The following is a 14,479-nucleotide window of genomic DNA, read 5'->3' on the forward strand; positions in this document are numbered from 1 at the left end:
GAATAGAAGGAAGATCAGAGAGAATCATAAATAAGCAAGACAGCTTTTTTTTTTAATCTAAAGCTTTTCCTTTCTTTTTAAATAATTTATTTTTTCTAATTGCATGTGAAAACAATTTTAAATTCATATTTAAAATTTTTAAGTTCCAAATTCTCTCTTCTTTCTTTCCCCCCTCTCTGATACAGTAAGCAAATCTAATATAGGTTATATATGTGTAATCATACAAAACACATTTCCATATTAGTCATATTGTGAAAGAAAACACAGACCAAAAAAAAACGTGAAAAAAATGAAAATTAATTACTTGATCTGCACTTAGATTCCATCAATTTTCTCTAGATATGGAGAGCATTTTTCATTACGAGTCCTTTTAGATCATTGTATTCCTGAGAATAAGCTAAGTGATTCACAATTGGTCATCATACAACATTACTGTTATTGTATAAAATGTTGTGATTCTGTTCATTTCACTCCGCATCAGTTCACTAATTCTTCCCAGGTTTTTCTGAGATTATCCTGCTCATTTCTTATAACAAAATAAAAAAACATCACAATCATAAACCTTGTATTCTATTCTATTTCCAGTTGATGGGCATCCACTCAATTTCCAATTCTTTATCAACATAAAAGTGGGGCAATTTTACTTTAACATATTTAACATGTATGGGACTATCTGCCTTCTAGGGAAGGGGGTGAAGGGAAGGAGGAGAAAAGTTGGAACAGAAGTTTTTGCAAAGGTCAATGTTGGGGCAGCTAGGTGGCACAGTGGATAGGGCACCAGCCTTGAATTGAGGAGGACCAGAGTTCAAATCTGGTCTCAGACACTTAACACTTCCTAGCTGTGTGACCCTGGGCAAGTTATTTAACTCCAGCCTCAGGGGGAAAAAAAAAGTCAATGTTGAAAAATTACTCATACATATGTTTTGTCAATAAAAAGCTATAATAATATTAATAAAAAGAAAGTAATATGCTGAACTTGTATAAGGAAAAGAAAAACTCTTAATGATAGAGATTTGAAGTTTCATGTGCAACCCTCTTTATTCATCTCCACGTTAGGAACTATTCACTTTGATGTTTGTTCAGAATAAAAGAAAAGATGGAAAGTTTTTTTATCATACTGTCTGATATCAATCAAATAAAGAAAAGGAAAGGTGCCTCCTATATCCCAAGAGGTAGTGCTATTATTATCCCTATTTTACAGTTGAAGATGCTGAGGGCCATTACTTAGGGCCACACAGCTAGTAAGTATCTAAGTTTGGATTTAACTCAGACTTTCCTGACTCCAGGACTAGCACCAGCACCAGAAACTAAACATTAGGCTTCAGCCCTTTCCACCACTGGAAATTAATTGTCTTATACTTTATTCTGTTAAGAATTGATTTTATATTAGGACACTAATACATTGTTGATGAAATTGTGAACTGATTCAATCATTCTGGAGAGAAATTTGGAACTATGCCCAAGGAACTATTAAACCGTGCATACCCTTTGATCCAGCAGTGTTACTACTGGGCTTATATCCCAAAGAGATCTTAAAGAAGGGAAAGGGACCTTCAAGAATGTTTGTGGCAGCTCTTTTTGTAGTGGCCAGAAACTGGAAACTGAATGGATGCCCATCAATTGGAGAATGGCTGAATAAATTGTGGTATATGAGTGTTATGGAATATTATTTGTTGTATAAGAAATGACCAACAAGATGATTTTAGAGAGGCCTGGAGAGATTTACATGAACTGATGCTAAGTCAAATGAATGAAAAATATTCTATAAAGGAACTGATGATTAGCACTTAGGAATTCTCCATTATTCATGGTATCTCAGGTTCAAACAAACAAACAAACAAATGTACATAGCAACAAAAGATTTTGTGATGATCAATTCTGATGGACTGTGGCTCTTTTCAACCATGAAGAGATTCAGACCATTTCCAATGATCTTGTGATGAAAAGAGACATTACTCAGAGAAAGGATTGTGGCAACTGAATGTGGATCGAAACATAGCATTTTCACTTTTTTGTTGTTGTTTGCTTGCATTTCGTTTTCCTTTTGCATCTGTTTTTTTTCTCGAGCAACATATTTGTGGAAATATGTATAGAGGAATTGCACATGTTTACATATATTGGATCACTTGCCAACTGGGGGAGGGAGTGGAGGAAGGGAGGGGAAAAATTAGAACACAGGGTTTTGTAGGGGTGAATGTCAAAATTTATCCATGTATATATTTTGAAAATAAAAAACTATAATTAAAAAATAATTGATTTCATATCTTCCAAGCTCATCAGATAAATTAATTTAGGCAAATGTGCCAGTGAGAAAGAATTAGGGGACCACTCATCTCCCCCATTTAAAAAAATTTTAATGCCTTTTTCCCTCCCCTTAATCATCAGTATCCCCTAATTGAACTTGTCTTTTTAATAAAGAAAAAGTTAGGTAAAAACAACCAACACAATGACCCTGTCTTCCAGTGAATGTAAGTAACATGTTGCCCTTAAAGTCTCTCATCTCTCAAATGAAGAGAAGGTGTGCTTTATTATCTGTTTTCCAAATCCATTATTGGCTTTTCAATTTCTCACAGTTTGACTTCCTTCTATAAATCTTTTCCAATATGCATTTTCACAGAGGGCTTTTGAGACCATGGTCTGGCTTTAAAAAAAAAAAATCTAACAAGAGTATGACTCTAATGATGGGAATCTCATGTGAGAATAGAAATATCTGGAAACAATTAATTCCTCAGTCTTACAATGTCTTTTATGTAGAGCTGGTTGTATGTTCTCTTCATCTTTCTAGAACAATCAAGGGCAGCCCTTGGTCCGGTCCAAACAGCTTCAATGACATTCTTCATCCTAGGAAATGTTAGAAATGTAGATTTGAAAGGGAACACTAGGGTCATAAAGAATATTTTGTAAATGAGGAAACTAAGACACCCCCCCCCAAAAAAAAAAAAAACAACAGCATAATACAATGGAAAGAGCATTAAGTTGGGGATTACAGGACCTGGATTCAAGTCCAACCTCAAGTACATAATAATTGAGTAACTTCTTAGTTCCTCAGTTAAGTTTCTAAGATTATTGAATGAAAAATATTCTGTAAAGGAACTGATGATTAACACTTAGTAATTCTCCATTATTCATGATATTTCAGGTTCAAACAAACAAACAAACAAAAAAACCCAAATGCAGTAACTCAAGGTAGAGTTAAGATTAGAACTCAAAGCCACTTAGTGGCTTAGATTATTACTAAAAAGCAGCAAAACATTTAGACTCAGAACCCCCGTATTCTGTCAAGTACATACAATTCATTCTGCTGAGTGGACTGAAAAGGAGTTCTGACTACTCTCTTTATAGTTAAGTCACAAGAGTATACAGCACAAATATTATGTTTGGATGCATCTGTAAACATAGTTGGTCCTTTAAAAGGAACTTTAGAAACCTTTTCTTTAGAAACCATTGCCAATTATGTAATAGTCTGGTTATCTTTAATGGAGATCCATGTGTAAAATTTGGAGCCATGGCGAATAAAATTCGCCACTCTGGGATGATTTCACAGCATACATTAATTTGTACATTAGTATAAAAGGTGTATATCTTGTCAGGTCTTATCCCAGATAATTGTACTGCTTGCTTAATGGCCTTTAATAAAATTCTAGTCACAAGCACTGGGTAAGAAGTAAGGTTTTGTTCTGGTTGTGCTGGGAGGTTCACTCACTCTATCATACTGTCTCCTTGATGAAGGACTGCTGTGGGTGCCTCTTGTGTAGCAAAAACTGATATTTCCAAGGGTTTTTGAGTGATTCTTTCAACCACATTGGATAAAGCCAGTTCAGTTTCTCTCAAAGCCTCTTGAGCTTCTTTTGTAAGCTGGTGTGATGAGTTTAAAGCATTGTCTCCCCTTAAAATGTCATACAGTAGTTGCAATTGGTAGGTAGTCAAGCCTAACACTAGAGGCATCCATTGGATATCTCCTATCAGTTTCTGAAAGTCATTTAAGGTGTTTAGCTTCTCTGTTTTAAGGAAAGTTTTTGTCCTGTAAGCACCTTAGGGTATACTTCATATCCTAAATATGTCTTTGAATTTTTTTCTGGAGCTATGTGCAATTTGTAGTTCTTTAGTGTTTCCATGGTCTTTTGTAGACATGTTTCTAACATTTGTTCCTCAGGTGCACACCCCAATATATTATCCACGTAATGTAATAACATAACTTTTGAAAATGCTTTTCTTACTGGAGTAAGAGCAGCAGCAACATACATTTGACACATAGTAGGGCTGTTTTTCATTCCCTGTGGCAAAACTGTCCATTCATATCTTTTATAAGGCTCAGCTAAATTAACTCTGGACACTGAAAAGGCAAATATTTTCATATCCTTCTTATCTAGAGAGATCGAATAGAAACAATCCTTAATGTCTATAACCCAAAGAGGTCATTCTCTAGGCAATTGAGTAGGAGATGGAAGTCCAGGTTGAAGAGTTCCCATAGTTTCCATCTGTTTATTTACCTTTCTTAAATCAGTCAACATCCTCCATTTTCCAGATTTCGTTCTTACAACAAATATTAGAAAATTCCAAGGACTTAGAGAAGATTTTAAGTGTCCTTGGTCAAGTTGCTCCTGTACTATGTCTAATAAGGTCTGAATTTTATTGCTACCTAAGGGCCACTGTTCTATTCACACTGATGTATCAGTTTCCCATTGGATAGGAACAGGTGAGTGTTGGCAGGCCTTCAATAGCTGCTCTGCCTAAAAACCCGAAGCACTCATTTATAATCCTAATTGTTGTAAAATTTCTCTTCCCCACAGAGTGATGGGGATTTTTTCAACTATTAAAGGAGTAAAATCTCCTGTTTCACCTTCAAATATCTATCTCAAAGGGGTAGCACTAACTTCAGCTGCTATTGATCCTCCTATGCCAGACATGGCAGGTGTCTGCTTTAATCTTTGGCCAGTGATTGGGCCAGTTGGCACCTCTAATGACTGTACAATCTGCGCCAGTGTCTACCAATCCTAATGGTATGCCATTTATATAGATGGTGAGCATAGGTCAATCAGCTGTCATGGCTGCTGTCTAGTATATTCCTGGATTTTGTTGCTTGGAGTCAGAGTCTGGGCGATTATCACCTGATTGCTTATTAGGAGTCTGTATCAATAAACCTGATGCTACTACTTCTCTTGGTTGATAAGTCACACATTGTCTACCTGAATTAGTGACTACACATTCCCCAGTTTTCCACATCAGTGTATGGATGGACATTGTTTTGTAAGAACACTCAGGAGGTGAAATGGTCAAGCCTACTATGCCTGGAGGCAAGGGATCCATAGGCTGGAGAGGAATACATTTCATCTCTCCAGTTGTCCCAGTTACATACAACTTTATTTTCCCCAATTGTAATCCCTTTCTCCCATCAGATGGCTTCCTGGCTGATTGGTCATGTCTGGGTACTGAACTTCTAGGCACTCTCTGGGTGTAGCATCAGCTGCCATCATGCCCCAAGTATTTTTTGTCTTGGGTCCTGGGACTGGGCTCCTCATCCCATTTCCCTGAATCAGTCTACATTCTGATGCCCAATGGAACTCTCTGTTGCATTTTGGACATGGGGTATTGGGTCTTGTTCTCCCACCCTGTTTTTTCACTCTATCTCTATGCCAACATTGAGCTTTCAGATGTCCTACTTTACCACATTGAAAGCATTGACGAGTCTCTTTAGAAGTCCCTTACCAAAAGGGACCCTGTTTTCCCATGTTGGGATCTTGGGAAGTCTGCATCATAGCCTGGCTATTAAAGGCATTTGTGCCCACTGTGGCACAGCATTTTATGATCTCCTCTAAAGGAGCATCCTTGTGTAGTCCTAGTATAATCCTTCTACATAATCATTAGCATTTTCTTTAGCAAGTTGGCTTATTATAATGTCTGGTACTGCATTTTCACCATTAGTTCGTATGACAGCAAACGTCCCACAAAATCAGCAAAGGGTTCATTTGGCCCTTGTGCAATTTTTGTGAAGGTCTCACCCTTGTCGTTTTTACCGGGGAGAAAAGCCCATGCTTTGATAGCAGCAGCAGCAGCAATTTTCTCATATGCTGCTAAGGGGTAATTAATCTGTACCAAAATGTCTGCATAAGAATCTACACCTGTTAGTTGGTCATAGGTGATTGGAGGATTTACTCCATTATGACTATTTCATTGGGTTTATATCCTACAGAGCTCACTATATTCAGAAAGCCACAACAAGTTTTGTCCAAGTTCTAAGCATGTCCTTGCTATAGATTTCCAATCCCTAGGGGTTAAGATTTCATAAGCCAAATTCTGTAATAACATCTTAACATAAGCTGATGTAGCCCCATAAAGAGAGCAAGCCTTTTTCAGGTCTTTGAGGATTTCTGTAATCAAAAGGAGTGTATCTTCTACTTTCTTGACCTGAAGAATTAAACTATTGAATCACAGAATACATATTGATCTTCAAATCAGCTAAATCCCTTCTTCTATGGCTTTAAGTAGGGCTTTTTTGCAATCTAGTCATAGGAGGGGGTGATTGCTGGGGATGAGGTGCTGGTGATATCACTGCCCCTCCCACTCCTTCTCCTCTCTCCATCCCAGAAGGTGAAGTTGATGGGGGTGTTGAAGCTGTCTGATCAGATCTAGAATCACCATGCCCTTCACCAAGCTCTTCACTCCCCTTAACTCCACATGCCCTCTAGTGATATTGCTATTAATCCATTCATTGTCTTCCTCTTTTTCCTCACACTTCCTCATCTGGCTGTTCTGAAAACTTTTCTTTTTTCTATAACTTGCAGGATTCTTTAAGGCCAATTGTATTATGTTGTATGTATAGAATGTTTCCTTGGAAATTGAATGAGGACCTTTATCATTGTAGTATTCACATAGTTGTTCTCCTACCAGCTTCCAATTATCTAACCCTATTTCTTCTTCTTTAAGAACCAAGGGAACATGTGTTCTAAGGTACCCAAGAGTCTAGAGATCTGCAACCAAGTTATAATTAAGCCTTGTCCCTTTATCATCTTAAGTATGCTTTCTATAGCACTCTCTCGGGATGGGGGTGGGGTTGGGGATGGGGGTGGCACTGGGGGAGAGAATCTTTTCCTAATATCTGCCCCATTTCAGCTAGAAAAGGTTACTAGTTTAGCCCTTAACAAAGTAAGTTCCCTGTTTGTCTATTAAAATACTTACCCTATTTCCTGGTCCCCAAGGGCTTCTTCAGTGAAATTAGGGTCCTTGACCCTCATTGGGCACCAAGTGTGATGACCGCATTAGCACTCTAGGTACCTTAGAAGCCGGAGTCAGGATCAGCAAAAGTCTTTATTCTTGGTCTTCAGGGGTAGAAGTCAAGGGGATGGACGCAGAATCTCCCCCACCTCACCTCTTTATCTCCTACCCAGAATGAGTCTGGCTAATCTCACTGCACCTCCTAGTCCCTCCCACAATTCTCCATATACACCAAACAATTGGGCCAGCACAGGATAGTGGGAAGGACCATTTTCCAAGCATATTCTTATAGAGTATTGTCCAATTGGTAATTAGCCTCAAGTGCACGATTATCTGACCTCAATGCATTAACTCAAGAGTTTCAGCCCTTTACATGAAATTAAGTTCTTTTCTCCTCCTTTTCAGGAAATGCCAAAACTTAGTTTCCCAGATTATCTTGTTACCATAATTAAGGCAACTATAATGTGCCCAGACAACCTTGAATAGCATCTTTAAGATACCTATAGGATACCAGTGAAAGGAACTTTCCAGGCTGTTTTGTTAAGGCCATTTGGGAACCAAGTTTTCCCAGAATATCTTTAAGGTAGTCTCATTATCAATACACATCCTTTATTTCCCCAACTCTTCCCTGGTACTTTCCTCTCCTCCCTAGAGAAACCTCCAAGACTATATTTCTTCCAAAAACTATGTGTTTATGATGAAGGTTTTTGCTTAGCCCTTTTCAGGACTAAGCCCTTCTCATCTCCTCTTCCCTTTAACTATAGCTATCTCTGGTTAGTCTGCTAAAGTCCTCTATGGATTTAGCCTGCCAGTCAATAACTACCTGCAACTCATGGCATATTCCTTTAATGGCTTCTTCCAAATTCTTTTTTTCTTGCTAATTTGATTGCTCTTACTAATTTATTTCATATTTACAATTCCTGGTGCCTATTTTACCCTTTCATTTTGTCTGTAACCTCTTCTCTTAAATAAAAGCATCTTTTGACAAAGGGAAAGAAAGCCCTTATGAATTCATCACATGCACCTTGTGCCTTGTATATCAAACTAGGAATTGCTACCCTGACCCCATGGCAGGCAACCACTAAAGTTTATTTAGTACAAGAGTCACATGGTCAGACTTGTAGTTTAGGAAAACCACTCTGACAGCTGTTTTGGGGATGGATTATAGTGAGAAGTTTGAGATAGAGAGAATACAAGCTATTTTAGTAGTTCAATTCATATAGGTCTTCTCATGGTTCTCTAAATAACTCATATTTGTCATTTCTTGATTCACCATAATGTTAAATTCCATACACCACAAATTTCTCTCACTTTCAGGTGGTCTGTCCTTACTACCAGGTGTGATCATGATGAACTTCTTTTACAGTCTGATGTTCTCTTTCTCTCAGCACTAAGGTAGTGTGTCAAATTATGTCAGTGCTTCCATAGTCTTTCTATCTTCCCTTCCAACTCAGGTATCTACCAAGTGGAGTTATTCCCATTATCAGTTGTTTGCTCCTACCATTTGTATAGTGGGTTTAGCTAGGGCTGGAGAAAATCCAAGAATTCTGCAAAAGAAAATTTGAAATTTCCCATCTCATTTTTTTTTCAAAGCACACTATTATTACACAAAGACCTTATGAAATAGTTCTGTTTCAGGAAGGGTTTTTAACTTTTTTTTTCTTTATGTTAGTTATCTCATTGGCAATCTGGAACTCTTTCTCAAAATACTGTTTGTAAAATGCATAAAATAAAATCCATAGAAGTACAAAGGAAATCATGTATATAAAAGAATATTCTTTCTATGCTATAGCTAAGTAAGCTTCCTTTTAGTTAACTATACTGAATGACCTATGAATGCCTCATTTTTCTCCAACATTGAACTTGAACTAATAGAATTGCAGCCTGGGTCAAGTCTACCTCCTAACAATCCCTTCCCCTAACTTCCTTATTTTTGTGTGACCCCTCCCCCATTTGTCCAGTCACCTATGTTTGCAATTTTGGAATCAGCTTTCACCTTTGTTCTCTCTTACTTCTGTTTTGAAGAAATATCTCCTCTCTGAGTTCATATGGTGGGTAACAGCTGCCAAATATATATCTATTTACCACAGTGTAGAAATTATAGAAGTAAAAACCTAAATTTTATTGTTAATCTCAAGCTTAGATTCAAGCCCGAGAGAAAATCTGAACAAATATGAAGATTCTGACAAAGGCAGAATTATGTCAGAATTACAGAGAAATAATTCTTTTATTCTGTTTATTCTGTTGTGACAGAATATGGCCCAACAAGGCTATAAAAGTTAAAGAGAAGATAGATACATAATTTCATACTTCCTTCAAAGTTTTAAGAGCTGAACAAACTTGGTATCAAAATCTCATCCATCCCCCAAGGAAACAAATTTCTTCAAATAAACTCTATAGGTAAATATAGTATGGCTACAGATTAAACTACATTTAGAGAGTCCAGAAATAGGCTAATTGAGGAGGATTTATTAGTCACCCAGGAATCAGGGATAGTTTGAGATTCTTCCTCCAGCTTCTTATCTAAGGAATGTTTAAGGCACTGGGTAAATTTTCACATCCCCTGGGACAGGTTTTAATCAGGCAAATATTAACCAAAAAATGCAAGAACGCAAGGAAACCAAAGATTCCCATAATACTTCCCATGTTCGATTACTTGCCAACACTCTACATACATTGGTAGCCTCTTTTAAAGCTGTCCCTTCCCTCAGTATGCATGGCAACCACCCTAGGTCAACCCCCCATCACCTGCCACGTAAATCATTCCTGCCTCCAGTATTATTTAGGAATATCCAATGGGTATCTGTTGGATATTCCTAAAGCAAAGGTAGGTATTCCTTCTCTTTGCACTGACAACATCTGGCCTTTCATAGTCTGGCTCCAACTTTTGGTGCAAATATTACTTTGCTTTCCCTCTAGCCAGGTATATTCTAGGCAAACTGATCTAATTGCTGTTCACCAAGCATGACTCCATGACTCCATAAGATTTTATCTTGTATAATGTCTTGTTTGGAATGCTCTCCCCCCTTATTTTCCTGCTTGACTTTTGTTCTATTATCCCCATATTCTAACACAGTGCCTGGTACTCTGTGGGCTTTTAATGTTTGTTATATTTGTAAATTGCATTTGTATTTGTAATTGTATTTGTAAAAAGAGAGATATTTGTCCCAGATCTCTTATACGCAGATCCCTTCTCCTGTAAATCTACGATCTGAGAGACCAAATCAAAGGGAGGCAAGTGCTCCTAGGCCCTTGGTGAGGTAGGCCCGAAGTCCCTGCTTTGGGTGGTATCAGGTAAAAGAGTTTAGTGTAGTTTCCACTCAGCAAGATTCTGCCTGTGTCAGTGGGATTCCCTTGTGCAGACAAAGGAGGAAAGCACTGATTAGTTCACAACAGCCAGGCCCTCTCTAGGTTTCTCTATTTGCATATTAATTAGTGCCCTGGAGGCAGCTAAGAGACTGCAGTCTTTAAAAATGTACTGGAATTTAGCAAGAGAATTGAATACCGAATTAATGGGGGCACCATCTGCCCTGCCTCTACCAACCCTGTCCCTTAGCTGGTAAAATGCCTTCCTTAGAGAAAAGAGAAAATTATTATTAACTCTCAGTTATCCACAAGTAGCTCAGCTGCTTGGTTGCTTATCTGTAGCTGATTTCCTCTGCCAGCCTAATTTTCCCAAACCTTGCTTAGTTTGCCCTGAATCTTTTAGCCACCTATTCCTTTGCTTCAAGGAAGAAATGTAGTAAGTACAGAATCTTGACAGCTGATTGTTAAATTTTTAATGTGGACACCTCAGAAATCAGCAAAGGCTATTCAAATCATGGCTTTATTTATTGTCTATGCTTAATAAAGTGATGGAGAAAATGTTAATATTGCACATTAAGCTTAAAAAAATGTTATATGTTTTCCTAGAGATGATTGTTAAATATTTAGTAGCACAGCCCTACTTATGGGTTAAAGCTCTGTAAACTAACAGATCAGGCTCAAAAAACAAAACAAAACACCTGTGAGACTGCCCAGTTTGGTCAAAAGAGCCCAATAAAATGCTAATAAGGAGATCTGGGTTTAAATGTAAACTTTCCCCATTCAAAGTTATACTCTCAGAGATCTTACTTCCTCATTTGGAGTTCAGTTCCCAAAAAGCAAGATGGGAAAGTTGAATTGTATAATTTTCGCAGACTCAAAGAACGGCAGTTGTAAGCCATCTCAGAGATTAACCTAGACCTGAAGAATCCCCTTCAAGTTGCCCAGCTTTCACTTAAACACTTCAGGGAATGGGATCTCCTTACAGCTAGGTGACAAAGTAAATAGTGTACCAGATCTGGAATGAGGCAGATCTGAAATCAAATATAGCTTCAGATTCTTATTAACTGTTTGGCCTTGGACAAGTACTAACTTAATTCCTGATTGCCTTAGTTTTTGCATCTATAAAATAGGGATATGAACAGCACCAGGTGTTCTTATAAGGATCAAATAAGATAATAATTGGAAAGCATTTGCACAGTGCCAGGCATAGTATCCACTATATAAATGTTAGCTAATATTACACATCACAAAATAGCCCATTCATTTCACTTTCAGAGAATTCATTTTGGTCTAAGGATCAACGGCTTCTGCCCAGATAACTGCTGTCTTTCTGGTGGTGGTCAGCATAAAGAAGAGCTTCATCTTTTTCTGCTTGGCCACAGACAGCAGAATTAGAACTAGTGTGCAAAAATTTAAGAAAAAGAAGTTTCAGCTCAATATGAGGAAAAAACTCCCAACAACTGGAGTATGACTAAGGGCCAAATACATGATACAGATTGTGCTCTAGGTAATAAGAAAAGGAAAGGAAGAATCCATTCATTTTTCATTTTTATCCTCTTGGCAAAGTCACAGCTTAACTACTCTGGCTGTAAGTTCTGATGCTCCAGATAGAAAGGGCCTGGCAGGAAGGACTCAGTGACCTTAAATCTTCTTTAAGAGGGAACCTTCTTTGAGGACCAATGCTAGCCTTGTATGGCTGTTACTGGACTATAAGAATCCCCCCAGCCTATTAATGATTCTACTACTTGCATCAATATTGGCTACAAGAGCCCGGAGAAGATGAGCAAAAGTGACAGACACTTTCAGATGTAGGTCTAGTATTTGTTAAAGGTCCTTGGGGCAGCTGGGTAGTGAAGTAGATAGAATTCCCTACCTGAATTCAGAAAGATCTGAGTTCAAATTCTCCAGCCTTCAGACATTTACTAGCTGGGTAACCCTGGGCAAGTAACGTAACTCTGTTTAACTCAGTCTCTTTGTTTGTAAAGTGAGTTGGAAAAGGAAATGGCAAATCACTCCAGTGAATCCCAATTGGGGTCACAAAGAGTCAGACACAACTGAAGTGACCGAACATCAAAAATCTTGTCCCTTTATTTTATGAAGAAGGAAACAGAAGTCAAGAGAGGCTTGCCTAGGGAAATACAGGTGATTGACAGAAATCCATATATATTGTCTCTTTCATATTCAATCGCTTTCAATTTTATTAATCTTTTGTTTTAGAATTTCTAATTTCTTACTTAATTTGGGGATTTTAATTTGTTCTTTCTTCAGCTTTTTTAGTTACATGCTCAATTTATTAATCTTCTCTTTCTCTATTTTATCCATTTAAGCATCCAGAGATATAAAATTTCCCCTAAGAACGCCTTTGGTTGCATCCCATAAGTTTTGTTATCAGTCAATCAATAGGCAGTTATTAACTGTCTATTATTTGCCCAGACACTTTGATAAATGCTAGGTTTAACAAGAGAAAAATGAAACAATCCTTGATTTCAAACACCTTAATTTCATTAGGATTCACAACATGTATACATATATATGTGTGCTGAACTTGGAAGACTAAAGATGAAATCTTCCCTCAATCACTTACTAGCTGTGTCATCCTGGGCAGGTCACAATTTCTCAACCTTAGCACATCTATAAAATAGGGATGATAATGGTACCTTCTTTACATGGTTAAGATCAAATAAGGCAGTATATAAAGTATTTTTCAAACTTAAAGTGCTATGCAAATGTTAGCTACTATTACAGAATTATATGCAAAAATATATGCATACTATGTTATATAATATATACATATTATGTTTGGACTTGTGATTTTATTGATTTGGACAGCCCCTGGTGAGGAACATTTTGTACCATAGTAGATTGGCAGTTGCTCTGCAATTTATAATCTTTATACCAGTGGGGGAAGAGAGTCAAACTCAAATAAAGAAGATCCCTGGTGACTATAAACTGATTGAGAAAACCATAAATTACCATTATCTATGTTATACCATATTTTAGTTTAGTTAAATATTTTCCAATTAAATTTTAATCCAGCTGGGCCATACTTGAGTCTGTTGTGAATCTGGTACATTTGCCTTAAAATACTGATAGAAGTAAGTGACTTCACTAGACTCACACTGAGGTAGGTCCTGAAGCCCAGCCTTCTAGAATCTGAGCCCAATTCTATCTATCACATCACAATCAAGATGTCTCTCAAAATGCAAATATATGCTTTTATGCAAAATAAATTCAAGCTAATGAGGGAAGGGAGGAGGCACCAGCAGCGGGGCATCAGAGAAGACTTGGAGTATTATTATTTGAACCAAGCCTCAGAGCAAACTAGGAGGAGGCAAAAAGAGGGAATGCATTCTGGGAGACATTGCAAAGGTAGGAGATGGGAGACAGAATGTCCCATGTGAGGAAGAAGTAGGAAGCCATCCTGGCTGAGTGATGGGGTTAATGACATGAGAGGATATAAACTCATAATAACCTTTGAAAAAGTGTGTGGAAACAAGCTTCACAGGTCTTGGCAAGAGAGCCAAGGGGAGAAGAGGAGAGAGAATTTTGGTTATGGTGCCTTAAATGAACACCTGGCATATTTACAACCACAAAAAGGACTCAGAAGGCTTTGTGTTTAATTAAATGGATTTTTATCTTCCTCCTGCTGAGCTTTCACCAGTTCATTTGCCTCGGGATTTATTCCTGGGGGAAAAAATATATTCCTTTGCCTCCACAACGAAAGAGCTTTAGGCTCTAGATAGCTCTTGCTAAGAGCTCTAGGCTCAGGACACTTGCTTCCACTCTTCTTCTTCACTTCTACACTTCTGCTTGTGTGATAGAGTAGCTCACTTCTTTTGTTTAAATTTCATCTTCTCACTTACAAAATGAGGATAAAAATGATGGTAATACTTGTAAGAAAAGTGCATCACAGATCTCAAAAGTGCCATAGAAATGAATGCTATTTATTAATATATAATAC

The sequence above is a fragment of the Sminthopsis crassicaudata genome, chromosome 2 (genome assembly GCF_048593235.1).
Source record: "Sminthopsis crassicaudata isolate SCR6 chromosome 2, ASM4859323v1, whole genome shotgun sequence".
In the NCBI taxonomy this organism is placed as follows: domain Eukaryota; kingdom Metazoa; phylum Chordata; class Mammalia; order Dasyuromorphia; family Dasyuridae; genus Sminthopsis; species Sminthopsis crassicaudata.